Genomic DNA, 10702 nt, shown 5'->3' with positions numbered 1-10702 from the left:
GCCTCTTAAACAATTAAGCAAAAAATCATATAAACGTTGTTTAAATTAAAGCATAAACAATAGTAAAAGAGATCATGAATATTAAGACTGAGTTAATTCACTTGATTCCCATATTTAAATAAGAACGTACAAAAAACCCTATTTATGATAAAGATGAAGCTCCAATCTCCCAAGTCAATCCCTAACTTATTATTCTTCTCGTGTTGTATAGTTTATGATCTATAATACAAACAAAAGGGGTTTTTGATTTTGGACAAACGGATAACATTTTAAGAGACAAACATGTGATCCGACCATCCTAGTCTCATCCTAGCCAAAGACATCTAACGGTTGTGGTGTTTGTAACATCCTTCCATTATGGAGATATTGATAACCCTCATAATTAGTTCCTCATCAATTAAACAATAAATATGCCATTAAAAAAATAAAATATTACAACCATAGAAAAATAAAGAAAATTCTTTGAAGCATATCTTTAAAAAGTCAAATTAGCCAGCCTTCATCAATCTGCAAAACACAAATAACATATTATTTTTAATAATACAAAGAATAATTTTCATTATACTCATTGTATAAAGGGGAAAATCAAAAAAATACCAAGAATAATTTTCATTATACTCATTATATAGGGGGAACAATCGAAAACAAATATGTATCCAAAAACGACTCACCGAAAATTTACTCTTCCGTAAAACCCAAAACACAAATAACATTAGAGTTACAATGTGTAAAACCCAAAGCACAAAAAACTTTAGAACAGTTTTCTAGCATCCATAAAAAATTTATTTTCGACTGAGACATTTAACCAATCGAAAAAATGAACCATGTTTTCATTCATAACAAATTTAGCATTCTTGGGAACATTTGAGCATTCTTGATCAAGATCGTGACTATCTTTTCATCAGATCTTAATGCCATGAATAGTTTAATCAAAATCTGCAACACAAACAAAAAGAAGAGAAACTCAAACAAAAGGGAGAACAAAAAATTTTGATCGGGTATTTTTTTTTAATCGACAGCACAAACAAAAAGAAGAGAAACTCAAAAAGGAAACGTTACAAAAAGAAGAAAATCTTGATTGGGCATCTTTCTGCTAAGGTACAATTACCAAGCTCACCAAGTTCACCGTTGTTTGGATATTGTGTCCTCTTGGTGGTATGTTTCTACACCAGAAAACCTTACAAAAAGGGTCATGATAATTGGGGCTAAAATTTTGGTCATGAGCTTGGTAATTAAGGTATACAATTTGCTTTTTCCCTCTTTTGATTAGACCAGAAATTAATATCCTCCCCTATTTATGACCGAAATTAGGGCTAACTCTTTTTTTCACTTAATTTTCCTTCTCTATTTACTCTCTAATTATCCTCCAACGATCATGAGAAATACTTATCCATAAATAAGATAAAAACGTCCATACTATACATTCTGCATGCAAAGAAGCGATTGCTTTATGATTAACACATAATAGCTCATTCCAACAAAAAAAACGTCAAGAAAATTAAAAGTGCCACTAATTACAATTATTCAATGAACGTGTATAAATAGAAGAGTGAATTTCTTGAACCCCACACCTTCAAACTCATTCCCAACTTATTTCTTGGTAAATCTTTTAACCTAAGAGCATCTCCAATGCAAGGGGTAAAGGTCTTAAATTAGTATGACACCTAGGATTTGAGACCTTTTCCACCAAAGTTTCTTCTCCAATGCACGGGTGAAGGTTATAGACAACGATGACATGGCTAAGTGGGGGTAAATGAAAAATTCTAAATAATACTTTCTTCATGACCTTGGGTCTTAGGTCCACATCATCACTTTGTCTCTAAATTTAAATAAAAAGGTGTAGGTAATACCTTGAAGATTGGAGATGGACTTTAGTTCAAATCTTTTATCTTTTTTTTTTTTTGTCTTTTAGCAAATGACCCACCAAAAAAAGGTGATAACAAGACCTCCACCTAGGATGACCTTGACCTTTTGTATTGGAGATGCTATAAGAGTATCAATATGTCAAACATAATTAGTTGCAGTCCCACAAAATTCATTTCCCAAAATGTGTTTGCTTCCTTTTCAAAAATGCAATGATTGCGTTGAAAACAAACCTGCAGTACTCAAGTTTCGTGTTGCAAGAAAATAGGAAGAAGTTGATTTCATAGCGGCCAACGAAGTCACTACATTGAGTCTAAATAATATTGTGAGGAATATCAAAATCTATTATTTTAAGTCTAAAGAATATCGTGAAGAATTACTAAACTATTATTTAAGCATAACTGAATTTATAATTATTTGGATTAAGATTTTCATGTGTACAAGTTCTCATGGGTCGAATTAAGCCTCATAGTGTGTGGTAATTATTAAAATCATTATAACCAAAAATTATCTTGTCTCATGCCGTGCCTTTACAACACGAGTTATTTTTAGTAAGTATATATAAAATCATGGAATTCTTCTTATAAAACTCTATGAAAACTAGGCTTTATAGGCATAGTGGGACAATGTTTCTTCCAGTTTTGGGCCAAAAAAGCGAAAAAAATCACCAGTCTTCCGTCAGAAAACCTTCCAGGTTATGTACTTATGAATTTGTCAATTATGAGACATGGTCTTAGCTAACAAACGTCGAGAACATCCTGAGAGACAATGGACAAGGTCCAGGGGTTGTGACTTAGACGATTGTTCTCCTTTGACATCACTTCAAAACTCACTTTTAAGGCTTCGAAAATCGACTAGGTTAGTTTCCAATGACCATGCCGGTTGTTCTATTGAATACTCAGACTTCATCACTTGTATTTCTTCTCTGACTGTTAGGACAACAACCCTAACTCGTCATAAGCCCATAAGTAGAACTCATCTTTAAAACCGGCCTACAAGTTAAGGGAACCCACTGACTTACAAACCCAATTTTGCACCATCTTAGAGATGTAGGACTAAGGTCTTTACGTTTTACCACACTTCTAAACCCAATCGTTGGCCCACTTTATCGACACTGATCCTGCGGTAGTCCATTTCCTTTTGGCGTCTATGCTCGACTATTAGCATTCAACGTGGTGACCTATATGTAGAACTCATATCTAAAGTCAGTATACAATTTGAAGGAATCCACAGACTTACAAAGTACTGACCCAGGGATAACTCTTTCTTTTCTTGTGAATCTAATCGATTATCATTATTCAATGTGACGATAACTATGCACCTTCATAAGTGCACTCACATCTATCCAGCTTATACGTCACCCTTTTCGTGGAGTAAGCTTGAGGCGCACTCACATATTAATCCAGCTTATACGTCACCCTTTTCAATGGAGCAGTCTTGGATCACTATTTTGTTTGCGCAATATCTCTGTTGGCACATTTGTTGATACACACATGGCGATAGCTCTATCCTCTCTGTCGGTACTACTCGACTATCGCTTGGATCGTGCTTGTATCGTGGTGCTTGGTTCTAATTTTACATCATAAATAAATTAGACCTTGACTCTTTATTGGAGATGCTAAATTAAAATTAAACCTTGACTCTCCATTGAATATGTTCTAAGTATCTTTAGATCTTAATCCAAAGGCTGGGGTAACCTGTAGGCTTAATCGTAAACAAGTGAGGGAACCTATAGACTTATAAGCTACCCACTTTTGCACCACCTTATCAATGTGGGATTGAGGTCCTAACACTAACATTGTCATTTTGTGCCGAAAGTACATATATCACTTAGGTTTACTCTTGAAAACATCATCAAACCGAAGAATTATTGCATTCTTGGCTAATTCAGAAGGAAGAAGTTAAGTCTGTGTTTGGTATAGTTTTTAAAAACCATTTTATATTTTTACAAACAGTAAAAACGGAAAACACTAAAAAACACGCTTGGTAGACACGTTTCCTAAAAATATTTTTCTACTGCTTTTATGTTTTTGAAAACAAAAAAATGAAAATGACAAATTGTTGTTTTCATTGTTTTCTTTTTCATTTTCCTCTCCTTCTCTTCCAATGAAAGGCATCTCAGGTCTATGGTAAAACAAAGGTGGTATGATCTCTTCAAACCTCTCTTCCATGGTTAATTTTTCTCTACTCAAACATTCAATCTCCTATTGACTTCAATGTCCAAAATAAATAGTATAAAATGTTCATTGTTGGTTGTTGTAGCATAACTAATTTTTGAAATTATATTTTCAAAAATGGTTATCTAAACTTCCTACCAAACATCTTTTTAAAGTTTAATAGAAAATGAAAACAATGAAAAATGGTATGTTTTAAAAACGGTAAAAAATGAATTTTGAAAATTGTTTTTGAAAATGGTACCAAAATTGGGTTATGATGTTATGTATGTCAGTATTCAATATTAAGCGTGGATGAACATGAGTATCAGAACAATGAAAGGAAAGATAACATAAAACATGAGTATCAGAACAATGAAAAAAACTCTTGAAGCAGGAAACATAAACCTTCTGTCTCACCTTTTCTTGATGCTCTTTCACTCTCTCGCGAAATTTGGTAATTCCCATGTTCACTCTAATTGCTTGTCCTAACAGATAGTACACCAAGTAAAAAAAAAAAAAACAAATATCAGTTAAATAGTGTAGTTTTTTATTTAACAAAGAAATGGATACAAGATCTACACGTTTTTAAGATGGCATGTAAACTTTTGAGGATTGAGATAAAAAATAAGAATTATATCTACTAAAATCGAGACAAACTTAATAATCCATTTTACCTTCATATAGCTAACACCAAGCTCCTTCCTTAGGTATCCTTGATAAATTACACATTACATATTCGTTGTAGTCTTTCAATATTTCATTATAACATCTGATGTTGATATGCCATTTTTTCACTAGTTTCCTTGAATTTTCCAATGGATTTAACCTACACAAATGGACCTTTAGGGTTTAGCTACTGTAAGCAGAGGGAAGAACTATATAAATCATCATAATATAAAGTAAACAAAGATTGGCCAAGAAAGCAACTAATAAATTCATAGACATATCCTTGGCAACCCTACTTGTATCCGCATATCTACGTCGAATCAACATACAAAAAATTAATTTAAACTATGGTAAAATAAACGCATAAATATCAACAAAAGTACAATAAATTTGTTAGAAGTATATAGAACTTAACAAGCATGTATCAGTGAAGCTTACAAAAGTGAATCATGGGCCACAAAGTTGATCTTGTTCTTGTACAAGAAAATGTATTTGGACCTTCTTATTGTGTACCAAAAATGTACAATGGATTAGCTGATCGAAGAGATACTTGACTTAATTTAAGGTCTCCCATTTGTGTATCTATCTCTGAGGGATGATTTTATTTCTAATTTAATGTCATGGGTGTAATAGATATAGAAGTCACATAATGACCATGTATAACAGAATCGGTCCTACAGTGATGTAAGGATTCATAGCGTTCATTTTCAGTCATAGGACTCGTAACAATTTTCCCCTTATATCTATGTGTAACCTCGTCATTGCAACAACTTACAAGTAGATATGTGGTGGGGACCTACAAAGATGTCAAAATAAATAGATTGTTATCAAACTCATCTATTGCAATATTTTTCTCTCTAAAAAATTATAATTTTTTCACCTACACAATTATGAAATAAGAAAAATGAAACCATAAATAACTATTTTGATTACTGAAGTTTAAAGATACCATCTTATCATCAGTTCTATCTATGAAGCTAGATAAACTTTTCCACTTATACAAGCACTTAATTCTATCTATAAGCTTTGGTACACATAAGACTGTAAGTTTTGTCAAGTAAATGCATGAGAAAAGAAAGTAAAAGTTCCAACTGTAGTCATCAAAGAATTCTACTAGTCCCATGTCAGTTATAAGATAACACAGGCATTTGGATGGGAAAAGGAGCTCAAGCAAAAAGTAAATTTTCCAGTATGTTTAGTCCCATGATAAAATATGGACATTCAAGCATAGCATATGCACGTTTTCGTAGTCCATCTTGAATAAGCTAGTGATAGGAGGAAAACTCAAAACTGCACCTAACAATTCATTACCAAAATCAGAATTTTTATAAAAATGAAATGAAGACTTACGATTTCTTAGAATGTTCAAGGTATCTAGCATGACCGAGATGAAATAGATCATAAATACCATCTGCATATACACGAACAACTTCACCTTTTTCTGATAAAGAATTTCCTATTGAATCTTCTCCTGCCACCATTTCTTCTATTAACCGTCTAATCTGAATCTATTTCAGATCGGAACGGATTAAAGAAAAAACCCAACAGAAAAAACTATAAATTAAGTACGGAGGAACATAAAAGTAGGATTTGAAAATTGTGGCGTTGAAATTCAATGTTCAAGGAAATTAGAGAGAACGATATTTTCGCTTCATATTTTTAGAGATAAAGAAAAGGTATATTTTGGTTTAACGCGCGCCGGATAGTTCTTGACATCTTTCTAGCTTTGTTGTTGTTGTTCTCGAGGTTTTTGCTTGTCGACAGCTAACACGGCCATCTGGCTCATCCATCCACACCGTTAATTACTGGAGGGTGTATCATTTTGTTAAGGCATACGTTGACTCGCGTTGCTCCTGCTTTATCCACTCGTATTAACTTTATCCCTATTTTGGATTTTCAATCCATTTTTGCACATGTGCGAAGTGCATGCACACATATTTTGAAGATATTTCATTACAACACATGCGTGTAATAATGATGTTTAGACATATAAAATTTAGATCACCTGAATAAAAATATGTTGACACACATCGTAACATGATTGATTCGAGTTTATCAGATTGAACTTTTCAAGAAGGTTGATGAGCATCGAGCAACTAGATAATCGGGCTATCTCTCTAATATCGCTGATAGTAAGAAAAAATAAATCAACCAAAGATTGAGGATTTGATAACTCATTATGATGAAATTTTCTATTGTTCGTCGAAGTGGTAGTAACGAGAATAAGGATCAAAGCATCTAAACTTTATATTCGAATTTGAAAACGATCTTTTAGTTTCAAGTTAATGAATTTTCCACCAAACTTAAACAATAATCAATATGGATAAAAAACCAAAGAAGCTTTGATTCTTTCTTTTTTTTTTCTCGAAAAAAACGTATCTTCCGTATGGAGAGTTACGATAAATCATTACATCTTCATTCCAATTTTGAATGTTTATAAAAGTTAAAATATCCTATAGGCTTTGATCTAACCAATTATACTTCATAGCATATTTGTTACAAGAAACAACTATCTTTTTTGCCCAAATAACTTGAGATCGCATAATTAAATTGAAATCCTTATCCATGAAATATATGTCAAATTTAGTGTTGTTGCCAAAGTCTACACTGATCTTGTGTCTTTGTTGTCTAGCTTCCGTATACCTTCCCTATTAGCAGCAATAGAGTTGGCTCAGAATCGCTTCTGAAAGAGATGATGTGTCCACTCCATTTTGTTGCCCATTGAAAAGCCGCATCCGCTCTAATCTTTTCTGGTAGTACAGTCTGGGTGCATTTTTCTGGCTTCTTTGATTCTCCATATATGCTCAAATAAATTTAGACCAATTCCAGCCTTAGATGTAGAGTTCATCATTGTTAGTGCAATGTTAATTTTCAGGTTCATGGATCCGGTACACTCATCTAACTGATCATTAGTGACCTTAAGCACTTCATCATTCTTGGGTCTATAACATAGTGATTGCGTAACATCATAACCTGTTTGATTTACAAACTTATATCCATTAATAAATTTAATTATATTGTTTGCAGTAATGGCATTGTTTTGTCTTTTCTTTTGGAAGGTAATATCACACCTAGCCTTCCATATATTCCAAATGATAACACTGCACAAAACCTACCAATCTATATCATTCCCTCCTCTATTTGGATTTTCAAAGCAGTTATTTAACCAATCATGGAAATTTTCTGTTCCATTTGTAACATATTGCATATCATAGTTAAAGTGCATCCAAACTTGTTGTGCATAATTACATTGCAGAAACAAAAGGGTGAGAGTTTCTTGACCTTGATTACATAAATTGCACTTGGTGTTTATATTTGGTATGGTAACTGCCACCTTCTTACTATTGGGAAATATGGAGTGAGCGATTTTCAAAATAAAATTCTTAACAAATGGTGATATTTTCATTTGCCAAATCTTTTTCCAAATTTGTTTACGTAACAAAGTATCAGGGATTGAATTTCCCAGTTGAAAGAGCATCTCTATTTATAGATTTTCAAGGACCAGGGGTTGCTTAAATATCAAGCTAAGATAACTTGAAAATCAAGCAAACACTTTTAGGTATTGAAAATACAAAAGAAGAATGTACACTAGGAATCGGTTCGGGAACCGTGTATAATGATTGTTCAATTTGGCAAGTATGCCAAATAACTAAAGCAATTTGATGTTCATTTAAACACCTAAGAATTTAATCATGATATGCACACACATAAGTGTTTGCACGATCAATGAAGTCTTAGAAATGTTAGATATAATTCTAGCAATGCTAAACATATTTAAAAAATAAGTTTTTAAACATCTGCTAAATCTTAAACAAGGACGGTTGGTACAACGGTTCGTGAACCGTTAGGCTTGTTCACAAGTCAGGATGCAACGGTTCGTGAACCGGGTTCATGTAACATCCCAACTTCGAATTCTAGGTCGGCCGCCCTAAAATCTAAAGTGTGGCTTACTCATGGACCATTTTACACACTTAAACCGTCATACCAACAAATGGAGATCAGGTTATTGTATGGAGCACATCGATAATAATCCCAAAAAATAAGAGAATTTATTTTTTTAAATAAAGTTGATAAGGAAAACTAAAATAAATTAAAATGAATCCTTTAGAAACAAAAAACAATAATCCCCGACTAGAAAATCGGTCTCTCAAATAAATGCGAAGTATTTATTTAAAAGAAAAGAAACACAAGTTTGGTATTTAGAAAGAATCAATAAATAATTTCGCTAATTAAGCACCTTAAAATAATCACGGAGTAGCTTCTCGGAACAGAAATGCAATCTACAAGTTATGTTGCTCCACGTTCATCGTTTCCTGAAAAATAGTAAGTTGGGTCAGACCCCAACTAAAAGTAGGCTTTCAAACGCTTATATCCTTTATATATAATGTAAACAAATCTGAAGTTCTTCATAAAGAATATGCCGCAAAGTGAAAACAATTTATTGTGTACTCCTTTTTAAAAGGATAAATAGTAAAAAGAAAACGACCACTTAAAAGTCTAGCGCTTGGCATACAAATAAGGCGCAATAATAAGAACAAAAAGACATTTAGAGAAAAGGAAAAATAATAATTATCATCCATTGATCCGAACGATAAGAATTAACGACTTCCCTTCTCAATAGTCCTTACTCTAACCGTACTTTGTATCATATCAGCCTTTGCGTAGTCCACTTCATCCCCTACCGTGCGTCGGAGAATAAAATGTTATCAATTCCATTCCAAGATAATAGATCCATATCTTTTAGGTGACCCCGCGGTCATCGCCATAATAGCTTATGTAAATTGAGCCAACAACGGGCAACGAACAAAGAAGAAATACCATTCATCTTCACATGGCATTCCAAAGAAAACAACACTCCTATAACTACACACGCTAACACTACCCAGTAGCATACAACGAAGAAAATATCAACTCCATAATTTTCATTCCCCAACAAAAAGTTATTTTGCATTTTAGATTAGCCCGTTGAGTCAACATTTAGACTGCGCATCTCTTCGCATTTACTGGACAACTTGGATTTATGTCATTAGAGACATACTAATAGTATCAAGTCTAACCGTGGGCGTGCTAAGAAGTCTAACTGTAAGTGTTCATCACACCAAAACACATTAAAATGTTATCTCATGTATTGAACGTCATAACTTTTTTCTATGTATTTTCAACAAAAACTATCAAGATAATCAAATGACACATTTATATATAGCCACACCAACTCTAAACTATAGTTAGGGTTCCCATGAGAGTGTATTTCTATACAGTAAGATAAGGAGGACTGACAAATTAAAAGACTACGTAATGGAATAACGTCTTATGTGATGAACTACAAAGATCAATCTCGCAAAAGAAGCAAACAAACCAATACCCATCGGTTACATAAAAATCATCAAACAGAAACTCATTTTTAATTTCACTGGATACTATACCATTCCTAACACGAGACAGACCCTTTATATCCTTCATTCTTATTAATCTTTTGTAAATAATCTTAAAAACTTTCCAGACTCATTTGATTAATCTTAAAAGAGATAAGAGCTAGAAAGCCTACATGATAAGAAAGAAAAATCCTCCAACCAGTAGTACTATCTTTTGGATGAAATCAATCGTCCTCCTCCATAGACTTCTCTCACAGCAGCTAGGTTTTGCCCAACAAAAGAGATTTTTAATGTGGCTGATATTTCTTATGTTCTTGTGAGATTAACAACCCTAATCTCTTACTATATATCCTAGGAAAACTTTCCAAAAATAATGGAGATTTGTCTTTCTCAAAAATCCACGATCATTATTGTTGGTGGAAAAGATTACGGAAACCCATAACTAAGGATACTACTAAACGATACACATTTTTGGATATACAATCTTCCCCCTAAAAGAAAAGGATTACATCCTCAGAATCGATCAACATTTACCCATTTAAGTTTCATATTGTGCCATAATGTGATCCAATTAGTTAGCTAACCGTGCGTCAACGTACTAATTGTTCGTATGAACATTTCCCAAAGTATATAACCAGCTAAGCA

At 33.1% G+C, this 10702-nt stretch overlaps 1 long non-coding RNA gene across 3 annotated transcripts; it reads right to left on the bottom strand.

The window, feature by feature from the left end:
• Window positions 1-397: 397 nt before the first annotated feature.
• Window positions 398-6219, bottom strand: LOC113301693. 3 transcript variants are annotated; one of them, XR_003336437.1, is made up of 4 exons: window positions 6036-6219; window positions 4694-4845; window positions 4437-4504; window positions 398-507 (listed from the first exon to the last, which is right to left on the bottom strand). It is a non-coding gene; the product is annotated as an uncharacterized LOC113301693 (long non-coding RNA). The 3 variants fall into 3 exon arrangements; XR_003336438.1 differs by lacking the exon at window positions 398-507 and adding an exon at window positions 810-936; XR_003336439.1 differs by lacking the exon at window positions 398-507 and adding an exon at window positions 1329-1425.
• Window positions 6220-10702: the final 4483 nt, after the last annotated feature.

Source organism: Papaver somniferum, chromosome 8 (genome assembly GCF_003573695.1).
Source record: "Papaver somniferum cultivar HN1 chromosome 8, ASM357369v1, whole genome shotgun sequence".
Taxonomy (NCBI): Eukaryota; Viridiplantae; Streptophyta; class Magnoliopsida; order Ranunculales; family Papaveraceae; genus Papaver; species Papaver somniferum.
This window is presented reverse-complemented; position numbering and strand designations above follow the sequence as displayed.